The following is a 20,219-nucleotide window of genomic DNA, read 5'->3' on the forward strand; positions in this document are numbered from 1 at the left end:
TCCCGCGGATTCTCAGTGCCCCATATACAGACATTGTGACGGTTGACTTTCCCGTTAGTGTGGAAAGTTGCTTCATCACTAAACACAATCTTTGAAACGAAAGATTCATCTGTTTCCATTTGAGCAAGGATAAAATCACAGAAATCGATTCTTTTAATCTTATCAGCTGCAGACAGTGCTTGAACCAATTTCAGACGATAAGGTTTCATAACTAACCTTTTTCGTAGGACTCTCCATACAGTTGAATGTGGAATTTGCAGCTCTCTGCTAGCTCTGCAAGTCGATTTTCCTGGGCTGCGAACAAATGCTTGCTGGATGCGTGCTACATTTTCATCACTCGTTTTCGGCCGTCCAGAACTTTTCCCTTTGTACAAACACCCATTCTCTGTAAACTGTTTATACCAACGTTTAATACACCACCTATCAGGAGGTTTAACACCATACTTCGTTCAAAATGCACGCTGAACAACTGTCGTCGATTCACTTCTGCCGTACTCAATAACACAAAAAGCTTTCTGTTGAGCGGTCGCCATCTTAGCATCAACTGACGCTGACGCCTAGTCAACAGCGCCTCAAGCGAACAAATGTACAATTAAATGAAACTTTATAGCTCCCTTAATTCGCCGACAGATAGTGCTTAGCTCTGCCTTTTGTCGTTGCAGAGTTTTAAATTCCTAAAGTTGTGGTATTCTTTTTGAATCACCCTGTATAATTAAGGAGAGGTCTTATTAAAATACAACAGCTTAAATGGAAAAAATATCACCTTCATTCATTATGAAGGCTGTCGTAATGTCAGAGACATTTTGAATGTATCACACATATGTAAATTTAATTACCTGAGCAGATCAGTATCCTTCATCACTCCAAGTAATGTTGTAAACAGGATATGCAGTCTTCAGAATTTCTACAGTCTTGCTGTGGTCTGCCTTCCCAAACCCCTGAAATGAAGCAGTCCTTGGGTATTTTAAAACTAAAGTACAATTAAACAGTGTGCTACATATCACAATAATAATTAAACACTAAAACGAGAACTCTTAACTACAACTACATCCTAAGTAAACAATGTGCTTGTACGTACACTAAAACTGCATCTAATACAGAGCACATGAAACCGTAAAGCAATCTGAAATTTTCTACACCACACATCACAACACAAAAGCAGCAGAAAAAGGGAGTGTGTAAAAACCATCGGAACAGATGTGCAAGATGCAGCATCAGAATTAATTTTTCTATTGATGGGTCTGGCATTGTACACAACACTGAAACACAAGCAGCAGTAACCGTGCAAAAAAATTAAACACGTACCCACAATCTGCAACTGTATTAACTGTGTTAAATGAAACAGGTAGGTCACAAAATGTGTGAAACACAGTCTGAAAAGTATAAAATAGGTGCGAGGGGTACAGAGGAATTATTTGGTCTGCTCCAAGTGCAAGGAATTGTTGATTTGAGTAATTATGACAACTGTCCTGGCAACTGGAAAAAGTCTTGTAAAAACACCAGGCTCACCACAATTCATGTGCTGCCGTAACTATACTCAATCAAAAGATACAGAAGCTGATAATAATAATATTAATAATAATAATGTCATAAAATTATGGGACAGAAGATCCTCTCTCTCTCTCTCTCTCTCTCTCTCTCTCTCTCTCTCGCTACATATACAACTCTCTCTCGCTAAATATACAAGTGGAAGCAAGGATTGTGGCCTCAAAAGTAATCTGAAAGGTGTAAGAAAAAAATCCTGAATCAGATTGAACAGCACAGTTGGTATCAGCATTGTCCACGAAGGCAAGGTTTCACGATGTAGTCCTGGCCCGGCACATAGTTTTAATTTGTCAGGAAGTTTCATAATCATGGCTGCTACCCAGAACAACAGTAGCCATTTCAACCATAACACTTGTCCACAACACCACACCCAAATTATTGTACACGGTTGTAAGAAGCATGATGATGATTTACAGGTATTAACATCTGGTGACATTTACTTCCGACCATCTAACAAGGTATTCTATAATTTGTGCCATGTAACCAAAGCAGAAACTGCTTTCCCATGGAGGAGCTTGGCGTATAACATTCTTAAAAGCTTTAAAAATACTTGAATTATAGGGCACACAACGTATGAACAGAAACTTCACTGTTCTTAAAATACCTTTTGTTAACTGTGGTCTGCAGCTTATACGAATTGTAGAAATGACATCATGTAACACTTCAAGCTGTTGATAATTTTTTTTTACGATGCAACCAGTTTTGGTCAAAGACCATTTTCGAGCACCTGTTGTTCCCACAGCATAGAAACAGGAAAAATTCAGGCAAAAAGGATATTTCAAAATTGTAGTAACAATACATACAATGCTTGTGGATATTTAATTTATATTTCTGACATTGTATTCTTTTGATATATATAGTTTTTGCTGGTAATCAAATTCTGTAAGTGTTGCTTGTATTGTTACTATAATTTTCAAACATTCTTTTCATCCCAAATTTTCTCGTATCCGCGATGTATATACAACAGGTGCCTGAAAATGGTCTTCAACTGAAACCATTATGGTCTTCAACTGAAACCAGTCACACAGTAAAAAATTAAGTTGAATAACAGCTCAAGATGACACATACTGTCATTTCTACAACTCACTGCTTTTGGTACTACCTGTGAGTAGCTGTACACTTTGATGACCTTGGCACTGGGGTCGTGCTGTATTATGCCACCACCAGTGCACTCGGTATCAACGCCGAGGCCTTTCACCCTGTCCATCGTCTCATCGTAGACGTCCGAATGGAAGCCAACTCACTTGTATCCTCGCACCTAGTAACAGGAACCATAGTCAAACTTTGAACAAAATGTATCAAGAGTACTAAGCAAGAAGAAAACACAAAAGTAGCAACGTGAATGGAAATTGTGGCATCAAAAATAATCTGAAAACATAACTTAAAGGAGCTGTTGTTATATCCACTATCTATAGGAAACACGCACAGGAGCTTCTGTTTCTTTTTTTTTTCTTTTTTTTTTCCCATACCTATTGCAAATGCAAATGAAAGCTTTTGTATATTCGGACATGTGTTCTCTCGGAAAACACTGAACATAACGTAAATCATCTAGCTGACAAGGTAGTTGGCAACATCAGCACATGGCTTTTGGAGAACGGATTAATACTTCACTGCCAACAACTGAACTCTTGTAAAATAGAAATAGTCTTGTCCTGAGCTGGTCGAACAGACATTTTAAATTCTTAAGACTGAAGATAGATGAAAAGCTCTCTCAGAAGTATCATGTTCAACACCTTAAGCAGAAAATGAACACTTCTGTCTTCACTATACACTATGTCTTGGACACAAACACAAAAGCTTGTTTACTTTTGCTCTGTTATCTAATATGGTGTTATAGTTTGGGGCAATTCTGTGCACTTGGCAAGAATATTCTCATCCCTGAAAAATGCAGTCAGCAAGCTCTGCAGTGTCAGCTTGTGAACATTCAGGGTTGCCGCAAGTTTCCCCAAGTGACGTTCCCCGATTTCCAGCAAGTTTTAGCATTTTTCCCTGACAAATTTCAAGGTCTCAAGGGCAAGTAAAGACAAGTTAAAAAAAAAAAAAAAAAAAAATTGTAAGGACTTCTGTATTTCTTCCCCTCATGAGCAAAAATCTTAGTACTAATTTCAGCATCTTTTGTAATGAACAGTTTTTAGATGGAGAAAGAAAGACAATGGTATATAATATTCCATTAAGACCACTGATGTTATTTTATTTCAATAAAACTAAACATATTTGGTGACACAAATACGCATTTCCTTGGAGTCACAAGACAGATTTAAAATACCTACACTGATTTCAGAAATAACCTCAGAAAAAAGTAGGCCTATTGAAAGAAGTATATAAGGCAGGCCAAAATATACAGGTACATAGCATACAAACCGCCTGTGACTGCCACAAGTTGTTCTTCCTATCGCTCATACTTTCTAATATACAGGGTGTACATTACATCTGGGAACACTTTCAATTATTTATTGCACAAGAACCAAACATAGCACAGATATCACACACATGTCATTTTGAAGAGAAACCCTGAAAGTTCTTTTTCATGTATACCACCACAGCATACTTTGGTGATTTGCCGATAGCACCAGTCATAAATATGGCAAGTTCAGGTGCGGAGCGAACTTTCTGTGTGTTGGAGTTCGACAAAAAAAGTGTGTGCTACAGCTGTTCAATGGATGTTTAGAACAAAGTACGGTAAGAAACCACCAACAAGGAAGGCACAACAAATTTATTATGACGGGTTGCTTGTGCCCAGCACAGAGAACCAGACATCCCAGTGTGAGTGAAGTGAATTTGGATTGCATACGAGAGACATTCATAAGGAGTCCAAAGAAATTGGTGCGTCGTGCATCCCATGAACTCGAAATGGCTCCACTGACTGTGGCAAGTCATGCGACAGAAGTTGTCTATGAAACCATTCAAATTGGAGCTAGGGTAGAAGGTCAATAACGACGACAAAGACAAGTGTTTTGAGTTTTGTTCACAGTTGCAACAATTGAATAAGGACGGGGATGGAATTTTGATCGCTTAAGTTTTAGCAATGAAGCCACTTTTGACACTAATGGAAAAGTGTACAGGCATAATTGTCGAATCTGGGGTACAGAGCATCCACACGAATGCATTGAATTTGGGTGTGATTCGCTAAATGTAAATGTTTTTTTGTGCTTTGTCGTGTCGAAAACTGTACGGGCCATTCTTCTTCGCCAAGAGCATTGTCACTGGATATTCCTACTCGGATATGTTGCAGTAATGGCTGATGCCTCAGATGCAATTGGGCTCTCCGTTCATCTTTTAGCAGGATGGGGCTCCACCCCATTTTCATCGTGAAGTTTGTGGGTACCTGAATACGGAGCTGCCGCATCGATGAACTGGCCGTGCTACAGAAGGGAACAGCTGTTTCATGAAATGGCCTCCCTGATCACCAGATCTCACTCCGTGTGACTTTTTTTTCTGTGGGGACACATTAAAGATCCGGTGTATGTATGGTCTCTACCACGTGATGTAGCGGAGCTCCGGGAGAGAATACGAGAAACAAATATCACAATTGACGATGCCATGCTGGGACAGGTATGACACGAATTCGATTACTGTATTGATGTCTGCCGGGTCACTCATGTTTCGCGTACTGAATGTTCGTAAAAAAAAAAAAAAAGATATGTACTTCCCGTATAAATTATTTTCTAAGCCCCAAAATGTACTAGAATAAATAAAATGTTTATAAAACAATGTACCGCACAATGTACTTGCAGTGAGAAAGTCACAATTCCTGAACTCCATCGCCCGTGGCCTCTGGCCTGCCGAGGGGCACCACAGTCCTGAGTCCTCAGATAAATCACGAAAACCCACTGCATTATACCACACACAAACAGAGCCGGCCTGGGAGCAGATCGGCGAGATTAGATCCGATGGGCAGGGCTTGCACATTATTGGGAAACGATGGGCTTCAAATCGGCAGCCCCAATCCGTTAGAGAGACCCACAGAAATGGCCTGTGGTTTTGGCCCATCATGGAAGTCCATTCATGTGGCCAGCTTTACACAAGTCACTGACATTATGTTGACGAAATGAGATGGTGGTGATAAATCCATCAATTTGTGCAAATACTCTGAGAATTAATGCTAATGAAGATAGGTAGCAACTCACCGTAAAGATGATCGCTGAACCATGGACAGACACGTAGAAAAGACAATCACACTCTCACAACTAAATTTTCGGCCATAGCCTTTCTTAGAAAATCATACACACACACACACACACACACACACACACACACACACACACACACACACACACATATTCACACAATCACTCAGACACAACTCGTGCACATATGACCGTTGTCTCCAGCCACTGTGTCAACAATCTCCAAGAATCATATCAAAACAAACCACCCCTCACGCCTCCCATCGGCAGCTACTAGGCTAGTGGCAAGAAGTGGTGGCAGCACTGACTGCAAGCTGAGGGGAGTGGCAGGAAGTGGAGAAGCAGTAAGAATGAGGGAGTAGGGAAGCGGTGCATGTATTAAGCTGCATCCAGCCAGCGACGATGCAGGAAATCCCAGTAAACAAACTGTTTCATCTACTGAGACAAAAAACAAGATTTCTCCAGGTTTTTTTTCCAAATTTCCCAGCAGGGCAGAAAAAAAGAGTGATACACGTAAGTATTCAAATCCACACACAAAGGTTACCTTGTGGTATGCTACAATTCTGCACAAGAGACCCTCACAATACATGAGAACTTCTCTATGCAACTTGTAATTTATCCTAATTTCTCTTAATTTCATATTTTATTAATTCTGTAATTTTTTGTTTATAAATTTTATATTCAGCTTTCTGTAAACTAGGTACCACCTCATCCCACGAGCTTTGGCTCAAAGTCTCAAGATACGCGATAAAAAAAATAAATGTCAATCCCAAAACCTCACACGCCAATATAATGATCTGCATGCAATCATTCTGTTGATAATGGCACATTAAATTTGGAAAAAAAAAAACTGATGCCCTTGATAATTCAAAGCTATCATTTAAAGTCACAATTGTATGTATTATAGAACACTGTACAGGAAAAATGGAGTTGTAAATGTAGCTGTGTTTTAGTGAAAACGACGTTTTTTCAAATGATGGAGAACCAATGGAATACTTGTTGGCAACATCTGCTCTATACCATAAACCAGCACAGTACGGCACTTTATGAAGTTTAGTCAAAGGCCTGTTTTGTGAGATAATTTCTTTCTGGAAGTTAAATGCATTGCTTCCGTCACCAAAGCAGGCGTAAAAAAAAAAAAAAATTTGCATTCAGCCCCCTCACATCATTACATCATCAGTGCAAACCAGACGATATTTCTCGTGTAAATCTACACGGCTATCTGGCAGTTCACACTTAAGGATACAGGGCATTTTTCCAGCTCAATATTATATTTCTTTCAGGCACTGTTTATAATGTATATGTTTTAAGATTTTTTGTTGATATCAGGTAATAGAGCACACTTTCTAAACAAATTAGAAGTATTTTGAATATTTTTGAACCTGCTTAGAGTTATTTAAAAAAAGTAACAAGGAAATTCTTCCTCAAACTGAGGTACCATTTAATCCAATGTTATACATTTGAAGGAGACCAAATTTTTACCAGACATGCATGACATGGCTGAGATACTAGACCTATTTAATTCCACCTATTATGTATATTACAAGGATAAAAAAGTATCACATCTTACATTTTAATATTTATAATTTTTTCCAAATAAAAATGTTATTTTTTCTATGATTTAGCTGATTCTGCAATAAAGCTTAGGTCTACTACATAAGTATGGACTACCAAAAGTTACAGAAAAAATTAGAGCAATGCTTTATAAACTTTAGGAAATATTTGTACCTGAATTCTGAAGAAAACAACTAGCGGGAAATTGCGAATGAACATATGAGTCCAATTAAACTGTGCCTCAGAACATTCCTGAAGCATAGTCTACATCCTGCAGCCTTTCTTCATCTTCAAGCTTCCTCTTGGCATTCCTTTTAGCACTTCTTGCTTCTTTGGTAACTTGAAGAGCGAATCTTTCAGCTTCATGCACCCGTTGTCTGTCACACAGAAGAAATTGATCTTTCATATTAGAGCCACATTTTATGCCTAAATTTCTCAGGACTTCCTACCTTCCTATCACTCCGTCATTGAAACATAGCACACCATCTAGTACACCAACTTTTAATGTATTTAGTCCTACAAAAACATTCTTGAGTAATCTTTCCCGTATGGAATGGTTGAAACTTTCATTTGTATTCTGAGTGCCCCCATGAAGACATTTACCGTATTTACTCGAATCTGAGCCGCACTTATTTTCCAGTTTTTGTAATCCAAAAAATAGCCTGCGGCTTAGAATCGAGTGCAAAGTAAGCGGAAGTTCTGGAAAATGTTGGTAGGTGCCGCCACAACTAACTTCTGCTGTCGAATATATGTAGCACTACACAGGCATGCTTTGCAGGCACAAAGATAAATACTGGCGCCAAACCCTCTGCATGAGTGCATTAAAAAAAAAAAAAAAAAAAAAGGGGGGGGGGGGGGGGGGGTGGCAGACAAGTTTTTCCTCCGTCTCGAGTTTCGACCACTGCATTTTCATACATTATCCAACGAAGTAAATACAAATTCCGTATTGTGCACCTTTGAATGTAGCAGCATTCCAATGCACTACGAAAATCCGACTGGCAAGACTGTTTGGGATGTTTGTCAATATGGCCAACTCTACGTTCTGAATTTTTTCCTAACTGTGAGAAGAGATGGTTCCTTATAGGAACTTTTATGAATTGTGAATAGCATGCAGTATTCTCTTCACATAAGAATAATTAGAATATAAACATTTTGCCATGTATTCTTTCATGTTTGCTGCTAACTCATTTAAATCCTGTCTGCCTAATAAACTACGAAACTAGAGTGAGACAACAGCAAACGCGGAAAAATATAGATATCATCCCATGTTTATATTTGTATTATTCTTATGCCTAATAGTGATACAGTCAGAAATGAAGCACGGCAATTGACTAGATTTTTAAATCTAAGATGACTAATTTCAGTGCAGAATGTAATGTACTAAAGAAGTGCCTGCAAAGATTTTCAAACGGAGAAAAATTTTCGCTAAACTCCCGTTCAGAATATCTTCTATCATACGCTGTCTATTATTTGGTTCTTGTTGATCATTCTCAAAGAAAGCAGGAGTGTAGGTAACAGCAAATAGCAGTCTCTTGCCATTGTTTCGCTAACGAAGTACGCGAAAGAGGAAGGGTACCCGTATAATACGGACGGAGCGCCTGACGCATAGCAATGGCTACCTGGTAAAGCTTAACTACTGAGCTTACGACTCGAACCAAACTACTGTAGCTGTATCGTCATTCATTTCACCTAAATTGTGTCTCATATTACAAGGGACCAAGTTTGTTTCGATTTGGAGGTGCGGCCTAAAACTTTTCTCTCCCCTTGAATTTCAAGTCTCAAATTTCAGGTGCGGCTTAGATTCGGGAAAATTTTTTTTCCTGGATTTCGAGTCTCATTTTTCAGGTGCGTCTTAGATTCGAGTAAATGTGGTACTAAGCAAAACGGGGTCCACTCAGATCTCTAAAAATTGGTTTTATTTCATTCATAACAGGCTCAAGAAGATAATGCTTATGATATTTTGATAGTATATTTGACCACTTTCCTTTGCTTTTTGGTAACCACACCTAAGAATCTGCTCCTTTAGGGCAAAGTCCATGAACAGTGTGGTCATCTGTGGACAACTTATGAAAGTAGGTGGCCCATACAGCTTTCCTCATTGCTGTATCATCATTCAGAGGTGCATTTTGTCAAATGGCCAGTCCTTAATACCTCTGAAGGAGGTCTATTTCAGTTTCTGTCAATCTGTCTCAGCCAGACAGAGATTTTCAATCAGATAGCAATTTTCCTTTCATTTCTCTTCTTAGCTTCCTCAATCTAGCACCCATCCTCTTTTGCACATGTCCACAACACTCCAGTTTTGTTACGAAGCTATCACCATAAACATTGAACTCATTAATTTTATTGAAAGCTTTAGAGTACCCATCACCTAGGTACTTTGTATATCTAACGTTATAAACGGGCACTGACCTCTGAAATAATTTTAGAGCTCCATCACACTCCATACCTCTACTGTAACCATCATAATTATTATAACACTGATGTTCAATATGTCCTTCAGTGTTACTATGTCAGATGTGGCAATAATTAGATATGCACTCAACATCAACAACTTTTCCATTCTCCACAGAAGTAGCACTTAAAACACCATTCAAGGAACGATGTCCTCGATGTTGCCATGTCCCATCAAGTGCAACAGCAATGTCCCTTGTTTCACTAATATTAACAGTTTTTTCTGCTGCACATTTCATAGATGCTTTAGACACAACCGTCAAGGCACCTAAAAGTATTCTTATGTACTTGCTGAACCTACTGGGAGGAGGAAGGTCAATCAAATGACAAAACGTTTGTGCAGCCTTTTCTTCCTTTTCCTATTGCACGCATTGCGTACACTAACCTCAAATTCACATCATATGAATTATGCACAATGTTCAAAGTCATTTTCGAGGTAGATTTATTGCAGGATCTACACAGACCAACTAATTTTGACGCTAAACCCTTCCTGCTACTTTGTTGTTCAGTTATTTCCAGACAGCCTACACCATCACATTGTTTACATTTTTCCACTTCCTTTATCAAAGAAGATAAGATACCCACACCAACAACAACAAATCCACTACAAACAGCGTCATTTTTAACACAAAAATTTGAATCACCAGGAGGCGTGCCATGTGCGAATTTCTTCACTGAAGAACTGACACGTAGGTTACTTTCAACAGTGTGGCTTGTTTTGTTTGTGAACTGGTTACCACAGAATTTCCTTTCATTGAATTTCTTGATGTGTGGCACACTAAAAAATATGTATTTTCACAAATATATGTAGCGCTTGGGAAACAAACGTTTATTAACATGTGAACAAACTGCTTCAGAACACAAAAGTAAATACTTGCAAAGATAATCATTTACAGATGCTAGAAACCTGCACTGTTACCAACATATACAATGTATCATACACATAATCGCTGGAAACAGAAAGAAAGTGCACAGATCTTTTCAAAATAATACTGGTTTCTGTAACAGAAATAAAGGGGGCATGGCAGTATACAAGGTGTGAATGTAAAGTAATGACACTGATGTGAAAAAAAATGTTGCTTACAGTTTTAGTCAATTTTCGTGTTGTCTCCTTCAAAGTTCCCTTCTGATTGCACACACTTTTTTTAGCACTTCTGCCATTGATGGTAACATTTCTGGAACTCATCTTCTGTAATATCCTCCAAGACCTTCGTCACAGCTTTTGGGACATCTTGTGTTGTTTGAAAATGGTGTCCTTGACCGCCATTTTGATTCTTGGACAGAGAAAAAAGTTGCACGGAGCAATATTTGGTGAATAAGGTGGCTCTGGCAGTACCGAAATTTGTTTTGAGGTAAAAAATTACTGTACTGACAGAGCAGTATGGGATGGTGCATTATCGTGATGCAGAATCCAATTATCAGCAATGTTATTATTAGACAAACCGTTCCTCGATTGATGTGCAGTTCTCCTGCAATCATTTTCATGGATAACCTTCTATCAGATTTTATGAGTTCATGCACCCTGGCCAAGTTGACATCCGTCCGTGAGGTTGACAGTCGTCCACTGCAGTCTTCATCTTCAACATTTGTTCTGCCTTCACTAAACATTTTATGCCAATCAAAAACTTGAGCTTTTGACATAACCTCCTCTCCAAAAGCCTTCTTAAGCTTACCGTAAAAGTTGTCATCGCGTTTTCACTCAATTTAACGCAAAAAGAAATGGCATACTGTTGCGCAATATTATGCAGTTCCATTTCTGTGATGAGAGACACTAACATGTGTTAACTTATTACAGCACAACTAATGACTGAGCAGTTGCTTCAACATGCCGCTTGAACTAGAAGCGGCTTATAGACCAAGGTCACAGATATTGTGCCTACGCAAGCCTGCAGGGGTGCCACATCTTGCAAAGAAAATCAGTCTCATTACTTTATTGTCGCACCTCGTACATGACCGTAACTTTAAAATTTGGTATGTATAGGTCATTTTTCATTTCAAACCCTACAGTGTATATATCAATGTAATCAGGAAAGACTATAGAATTTAATAAAGTCATTTAAAAAATTTTGATTTTTCCACCATTTATAAGTATCCTGTATCCTTAAGTGTTCAGCAGAGGATTCATCGAAAAGCCTTCAGACTATTTCTGTAACATTCCACTCTTCAACAGCTTCTGTGGGAGCTCTGATTTCTCTTACTTTATCACGATAATAATTTCTCCTTATGTAGGTGGGTGCCAACAAAATATTTTGCCATTCAGAGGAAATTTCTTGAAAACATCTCATCATAACAAAAAACACTTTTGTTTTAATGACTGTCACCCCAACTTGTATATCATGTCAGGGTATATGCGGACAAGGAAAAAAAATTCCCAGATTTCTCAGTCAAAAATACACTTTCCCCCAAGTGAAAACATACTTTTTCCCTGTTAACTGACGGTATATTTTCTCTTGGAACTGTATAACTTATAAGTCCTTTGATTATGGTTTTATACACGGGCGTAGAATTTCCTGGTGCTTTAAGGAAAAAAAACACGCATTTTGGAAAGATCTTTGATGTGCAGCAACATGTATGCTGCATATTTTTGTATTAGGAAAGTATAAACTCGAATTCCACCAAACACCGCATGTTACTTTCCAAAGCATTGAAATTGAGATTGGGATGCGCTTTTGTAAGTTAGTCATAGCTCATTTCATGCGATTTCGCCAGCCGATCACAGCAGGTATTCAGAGCTTAGGACACGTGATGTAGTCAACCAACAGCAACATCACTGTTAAGTAGCGCAAACACACAAACAGAAAAAGTTAATGGCTCAAATTAATGTAAATAGTGTTGCTAAACGAAACGCAAAGCCTTCACATATAATATTGGTCTATCAGATTAATACGCTGCAAGAGAAGCTAAGCTTTCTCATAAAATGTTGGTCTTTTATGCGCGTATTACAATTTAAGATGTATCACACAAAGGTGCCAGTAAAATTTTTAATAACGACATAAATGTCTGATCTTCCAGGCTCAAAATTCATCTAAATGGCTCATCATCAAAGAGTTGATTTTTAAATGAGAGTCAAACACTTTGTGATTTAAGAAATTCATCGTACATTATCTCACATAGTTCTGGTGTAACTGCTAGAATGGTACTTTGATGGTAACGATTTTCAACCCACCATTCGAAATATTTTCCCACGACCTGTTAGAAATAGGTTCGTTTCTGCAGTTGCCAGAGAGCGCCAGATGACAGGCGTCACCGCGCAAGAGCAGCTACGATGTCGTAGGGAGCCCGCATGTTCGTACGTGTGAAACATTAAAAGATCTTACATTGTGTAAGAAACAAGACATCAGAGGATACTCCAAGAGAATCGGAATTTCGTGACCCATACTAAAATGTTCACATTTAAAGTGCAAATTTGTATGTCCAGAATCCCACAACCTGTTATTAAGCTGAAACCTCCTGGCAGATTAAAACTGTGTGCCCGACCGAGACTCAAACTCGGGACCTTCGCCCTTCGCGGGCAAGTGCTCCACCAACTGAGCTACCGAAGCACGACTCACGTCCGGTACTCACAGATTCACTTCTGCCAGTACCTCGTCTCCTACCTTCCAAACTTTACAGAAGCAATCCTGCGAACCTTGCAGAACTAGCACTCCTGAAAGAAAGGATATTGCGGAGACATGGCTTAGCCACAGCCTGGGGGATGTTTCCAGAATGAGATTTTCACTCTGCAGCGGAGTGTGCGCTGATATGAAACTTCCTGGCAGATTAAAACTGTGTGCCCGACCGAGACTCGAACTCGGGACCTTTGCCTTTCGCGGGCAAGTGCTCTACCAACTGAGCTACCGAAGCACGACTCACGTCCGGTACTCACAGATTTACTTCTGCCAGTACCTCGTCTCCTACCTTCCAAACTTTACAGAAGCTCTCCTGCGAACCTTGCAGAACTAGCACTCCTGAAAGAAAGGATATTGCGGAGACATGGCTTAGCCACAGCCTGGAGGATGTTTCCAGATTAAGCTTTTCTATGTGGTTTTTGGGATGTAAATTTTCTTGGAGTACCAGTACTGTCCTGTCTCATGTTTGGTTCTTTATTATGGCGTAATGCCAAATGTGCTAGAAGTTGAAAATGTGCACTTGAAATGCAGCAAACACAGTGTGTGGAATTAAACACTTTGTCTCAAATATATTGTCTGCCTTAGTGGAAAAGATTAATGAAAGAAAATTTCTTTGGCAAACCAACAAAAATAACTTCATTGTTCTAAAAGGCAATTAACGCTTGATTGTCAGAAAGATGGAAATAAAATAAAATCTGCAACTAATAACACAGTTTAGCCTTCCATTATTATGTGAATGTATTTTAATTCACTTGATAGCTCCCGGCCACAGAAATCTGTTTTGTCTTCATTTGATGTGGGAGCAGTAAATGAAGAGGAAACAGCAAAAACACTAAATGTAAAAATGGGTCACGTGTAGACTACCCACTTCCCAACTGTAATTCAGACTGTTCTGCGCATCAGTCCCGGATCTAGGGGGAAAAAGGGACGGGTATACACTCGCGCACACACACACACACACACACACACACACACACACACACACATATCCATCCACACATATACAGACACAAGCAGACATATTTAAAGACCTATTTTGTGGGGGTGTTGTGAGGGTGACATGGTATTAGAAGGTGGAAAGTGTAACATGAGGTTGAAATGAAAATGAAAGATAAAAATACACTCCTGGAAATTGAAAAAAGAACACATTGACACCGGTGTGTCAGACCCACCATACTTGCTCCGGACACTGCGAGAGGGCTGTACAAGCAATGATCACACGCACGGCACAGCGGACACACCAGGAACCGCGGTGTTGGCCGTCGAATGGCGCTAGCTGCGCAGCATTTGTGCACCGCCGCCGTCAGTGTCAGCCAGTTTGCCGTGGCATACGGAGCTCCATCGCAGTCTTTAACACTGGTAGCATGCCGCGACAGCGTGGACATGAACCGTATGTGCAGTTGACGGACTTTGAGCGAGGGCGTATAGTGGGCATGCGGGAGGCCGGGTGGACGTACCGCCGAATCGCTCAACACGTGGGGCGTGAGGTCTCCACAGTACATCGATGTTGTCGCCAGTGGTCGGCGGAAGGTGCACGTGCCCGTCGACCTGGGACCGGACCGCAGCGACGCACGGATGCACGCCAAGACCGTAGGATCCTACGCAGTGCCGTAGGGGACCGCACCGCCACTTCCCAGCAAATTAGGGACACTGTTGCTCCTGGGGTATCGGCGATGACCATTCGCAACCGTCTCCATGAAGCTGGGCTACGGTCCCGCACACCGTTAGGCCGTCTTCCGCTCACGCCCCAACATCGTGCAGCCCGCCTCCAGTGGTGTCGCGACAGGCGTGAATGGAGGGACGAATGGAGACGTGTCGTCTTCAGCGATGAGAGTCGCTTCTGCCTTGGTGCCAATGATGATCGTATGCGTGTTTGGCACCGTGCAGGTGAGCGCCACAATCAGGACTGCATACGACCGAGGCACACAGGGCCAACACCCGGCATCATGGTGTGGGGAGCGATCTCCTACACTGGCCGTACACCACTGGTGATCGTCGAGGGGACACTGAATAGTGCACGGTACATCCAAACCGTCATCGAACCCATCGTTCTACCATTCCTAGACCGGCAAGGGAACTTGCTGTTCCAACAGGACAATGCACGTCCGCATGTATCCCGTGCCACCCAACGTGCTCTAGAAGGTGTAAGTCAACTACCCTGGCCAGCAAGATCTCCGGATCTGTCCCCCATTGAGCATGTTTGGGACTGGATGAAGCGTCGTCTCACGCGGTCTGCACGAACGCTGGTCCAACTGAGGCGCCAGGTGGAAATGACATGGCAAGCCGTTCCACAGGACTACATCCAGCATCTCTATGATCGTCTCCATGGGAGAATAGCAGCCTGCATTGCTGCGAAAGGTGGATATACACTGTACTAGTGCCGACATTGTGCATGCTCTGTTGCCTGTGTCTATGTGCCTGTGGTTCTGTCAGTGTGATCATGTGATGTATCTGACCCCAGGAATGTGTCAATAAAGTTTCCCCTTCCTGGGACAATGAATTCACGGTGTTCTTATTTCAATTTCCAGGAGTGTATATGGGGAGAGATAAAGGTGAACTAGAAAGCAACTGGAAATCTGGTATGAAAAAAGGCTTTTGTTGGTTAAGTTGATCCTGTGGTGAACTTGGGTTGGTAGACAGCGATGTGCATAAAGGTTAGGTGGTTGTGTTGCCGCTAAAACACGTTAAAGGACGGAGAAATTCGGGAAAATTTCGAAAAAACGTGTAAATGTATTAAAAGGAGTGGTGTTGTGGTGAAAGATTACGAAAATGGGGCTAACAATTGTCTGACGAAGAAATAATGACGTTAAAACCTGTGGGGAGCGGCTAAAAATGATCAGTGATGTGCAAAAACGGAAGTGGAAATAAAGTGAAAGTTCTTAGAACTAGCCGAAATGGTTGTTTAATACGTGAAAGCAGCTGTTATTGAACTAGAAACGGTGGATTTTATAGCAGCGGTAGTGTTGAAAGCGGAAAATAAAATTTTTTTGGTTATGTTTTGGAAGTGGGTTACATATTATTGTGTATATATAGGCGGGATAAAATTGTATAGTAGATTACGGTAAAAAGGGGAAGGTGAATACAAAGTGAGACTACTGGTAAAAACAGAAAGAGAAAATAAAGGAAAATAAGACGACAGGAAAGATTTCGAAACGCAACAGCGACAATAACAAACGTAATTGTTGGGTTCAAATTAATGATATGGTTATAATAGAGGGAAACATTCCACGTAGGAAAAATATATCTAAAAACAAAGATGATGTGACTTACCAAATGAAAGTGCTGACAGGTCGACAGACACACAAACAAACACAAACATACACACAAAATTCAAGCTTACGCAACAAACTGTTGCCTCATCAGGAAAGAGGGAAGGAGAGGGAAAGACGAAAGGATGTGGGTTTTAAGGGAGAGGGTAAGGAGTCATTCCAATCCCGGGAGCGGAAAGACTTACCTTAGGGGGAAAAAAGGACGGGTATACACTCGCGCACACACACATATCCATCCACACATATACAGACACAAGCAGACATATTTAAAGACCATTTTTTTTTGTGGGTGTGTTGTGAGGGTGACATGGTATTAGAAGGTGGAAAGTGTAACATGAGGTTGAAATGAAAATGAAAGATAAAAATATATGGGGAGAGATAAAGGTGAACTAGAAAGCAACTGGAGATCTGGTATGAAAAAAGGCGAAAAAGTGTTGGTTAAGTTGATCCTGTGGTGAACTTGGGTTGGTAGACAGCGATGTGCATCAAGGTTAGGTGGTTGTGTTGCCGCTAAAACACGTTAAAGGATGGAGAAATTCGGGAAAATTTTGAAAAAACGTGTAATATGTCTGCTTGTGTCTGTATATGTGTGGATGGATATGTGTGTGTGTGCGCGTGAGTGTATACCCGTCCTTTTTTCCCCCTAAGGTAAGTCTTGCCGCTCCCGGGATTGGAGTGACTCCTTACCCTCTCCCTTAAAACCCACATCCTTTCGTCTTTCCCTCTTTCCTGATGAAGCAACAGTTTGTTGCGAAAGCTTGCATTTTGTGTGTATGTTTGTGTGTCTGTCGACCTGCCAGCACTTACCGAACAAAAGCGCTGGCAGGTCGATAGACACACAAACAAACACAAACATACACACAAAATTCAAGCTTTCGCAACAAACTGTTGCCTCATCAGGAAAGAGGGAAGGAGAGGGGAAGACGAAAGGAAGTGTGTTTTAAAGGAGATGGTAAGGAGTCATTCCAATCCCGAGAGCGGAAAGACTTACCTTAGGGGGAAAAAAGGACAGGTATACACTCGCACACACGCACATATCCATCCACACATACAGACATATTTCCAAAAATATGTTCATTTTGTAGTGCACGTCTTTCTGAAGGGTCTGATGCATGCAACATGTGTGTTTGAGGAAATGTAAGACATGTCATAAGTGTGCCAAAGTGCAGTGTCTCGTCTCCTCACACAGCATTCTCCTATCGCACGTCGCTGTACTTCGCTCTGTGGAATTGAAATGTGTATATTTTGTAATGGATGCCATCAAACCATATTCAGGACAGTGGAAATTAAAATGTCCTGTGGTGCCTCTCCTGTTTACAGTTGGCCGGTTTGACATTCTGTCCCTCTTTTTTTTAAAAAAAGAACTCTTCAGAAAATGTGCACTCTTTGTTCCCTATCAGCTAACAACTTGCTGCTTTGTGTGACATAAAATTAAATATAGGATATATAAACCCAGTAAAGACATGAGACAAGCAGGACAATACATGTTTCTTCAATCCTTAGCTCCTAGAATTTTGTACCCTCTAATCTTGGTACAGCTGTACATGGAGTGCTTTCCTTCTGTGAAAGAATCTATTACCTCATCAAAGTTCATCAAACATTTTGCTACATGAAAAGTCGAAATGTCAATGTCTAATACTGAAAAAGCTGTTAATACAAATAGGACCCAAGACTGGTGTTGTTTCCCGATCTGATTACACCTATTTTGTCACTGTCTGCTAGATAAAACAAAATAGGCCTTTCTAATACTACAACAATTGTAATACACACAAAATAAATGAGACTGTTTTGGCACAAACGGTCTGTTTTGTAAGGACAGAAAATAATTCACAAAGTATCAATATCAAATGCCTATTAGGCCAACTAGAAGCAAAAAGCTTTACGTTAGGAAATAGTTTCACACTTCATTCATACACTCCAGTTCCTCAAGCACGAGATCGAAAAGTAGTAGTATGAAATTTTTATACGAACTTGGAATCGTCATATTGTTCCATAATTTGTGTGATGCCCCCATTTCTTCTCCTTCATCATTCTAACAAACAGTCTTGTTATCGCTAATTCTGTAACTATTCCTGCCAATGCCAAAGCTTATTTGCAGGTTAACTTCATTAACTCTACCAGAATCACCGGTTTAGCTATCCCGTGATTATTCTCCGGTTAGGCGTTGTTACATGGTCGTACAACACATTTTCCGTGCTTCTTCCAGAACAGAACTTAAAGTAGCTGCTAGCTGGGGACTGTACAACTCGCAACTAGTATAGCGATCTGCCCAAAAATTTTTTGTCAAAATTTCATTTTCTTGTATACACCGCGAAGGTAATACGTAATCATTCTTACTTGTTATTCGTTTATTTCCACTCCTGTAGTCTGAATCTATGGATTCCGCTAGTAATTACAACAACGCTCATCATTCGCAAACACAATCAACCACACAATCAGACAGCGGTTGGTATTCATCCGTTCAGCCTTACTTCGCTCAGCTCTGTCAGATTCCACTGACAGAGGAAACATGTACACTACGCACGCATTCACAAATCAACTTACGATTCATTCAAAATCAACTTAGAATGTGTTAAAAATGTTCAAAAACCGACAGGGATGAGTTTCAAAGTAATATGAATAATCGATAAACTAACGAACTAACGTGCGCTGGATGCGAGTCGCTTTGTGAAACAAGGTCCCCCCCCTAGATTTGGACCTCCTGCGCATGTATAAATCTGGCAGCTTGGGCGCTCCAGTAAAATTTTTCCCGGTAGCATCTAGCTGCTTGCTGCGACTGCTTACACAGCCAACAATTTCTGTAGCCAGAAGCGGGAGAAGGTACTACTCAACTGTGCATGCGCATGATCGAGCTCGTAACTGCTAAAATGAATTTAATGTAAACAGTTGTGACGTCACGCTCAGCAGAGGCAATTTGCTGTTACGAAGCATTGCACAGTCTTCCTAAAGCCTTTGACACATTTTACTGTTGGCGGACACTTGTATGAGCACTGTTTTGTTGCTGTATATGGTGCATTTCCCCTGAAATTTAAGTTTTATTTTCGTTTTTTTTCTTGTTCATGTTTTATTGCTGCAGTATTGAGACACAGTAATATCCTTTGTTAGAGTATCGGTTCTTACCAATCAAAATTACAAAAATTTAACTGAAAACAAAAACAATGAAAAATTTCCCGGGTTTTTCCCCGGATCTTCCGGGTCGTATACACCCTGCATGTCCATGGCACACTCCCCCTTCTTAGCTATAAAACAACATAAGTTGCTCTTCTTTGAATGCTTTTTTATGTCCTCTGTCAACACTATCTGGCAAAGATACCATAGCACACAGGGCCATAACTGTAGTTCAACAGTGTTTCAGTGAAAATCTTTTGTGCGTTTTCAGTTGTATCGCCATCCACCATCTCACTTCCAATTTAACAGTAAACACTGAAACACTATGTTATGCAGATAACAACCAACCTTAGGCTACAATTCCCCATTGCAAGTCACCGACATCAGAAGAAAAATTCAACTGAGAAAATTGAAAAATGATGCTAACGACTGTCTCTCAAATAATAATGTATAACAAAGTTGACCAAATATTAGTTTACCAGTTACTGACCACTAATTTGCTCGGTTCTTTGCCATCAGGACCCTCTGGACCAAAGACACGTATTAGAACATACTTA

The 20,219-nt window shown here is 40.4% G+C and overlaps 1 long non-coding RNA gene across 1 annotated transcript; it reads right to left on the reverse strand.

The window, feature by feature from the left end:
- Window positions 1–877: 877 nt before the first annotated feature.
- Window positions 878–20,213, reverse strand: LOC124777114. Its single transcript, XR_007015685.1, has 3 exons — window positions 20,153–20,213; window positions 2,648–2,803; window positions 878–938 (listed from the first exon to the last, which is right to left on the reverse strand). It is a non-coding gene; the product is annotated as an uncharacterized LOC124777114 (long non-coding RNA).
- Between the last annotated feature and the right edge of the window lie 6 nt (window positions 20,214–20,219).

Source organism: Schistocerca piceifrons, chromosome 2 (genome assembly GCF_021461385.2).
Source record: "Schistocerca piceifrons isolate TAMUIC-IGC-003096 chromosome 2, iqSchPice1.1, whole genome shotgun sequence".
In the NCBI taxonomy this organism is placed as follows: domain Eukaryota; kingdom Metazoa; phylum Arthropoda; class Insecta; order Orthoptera; family Acrididae; genus Schistocerca; species Schistocerca piceifrons.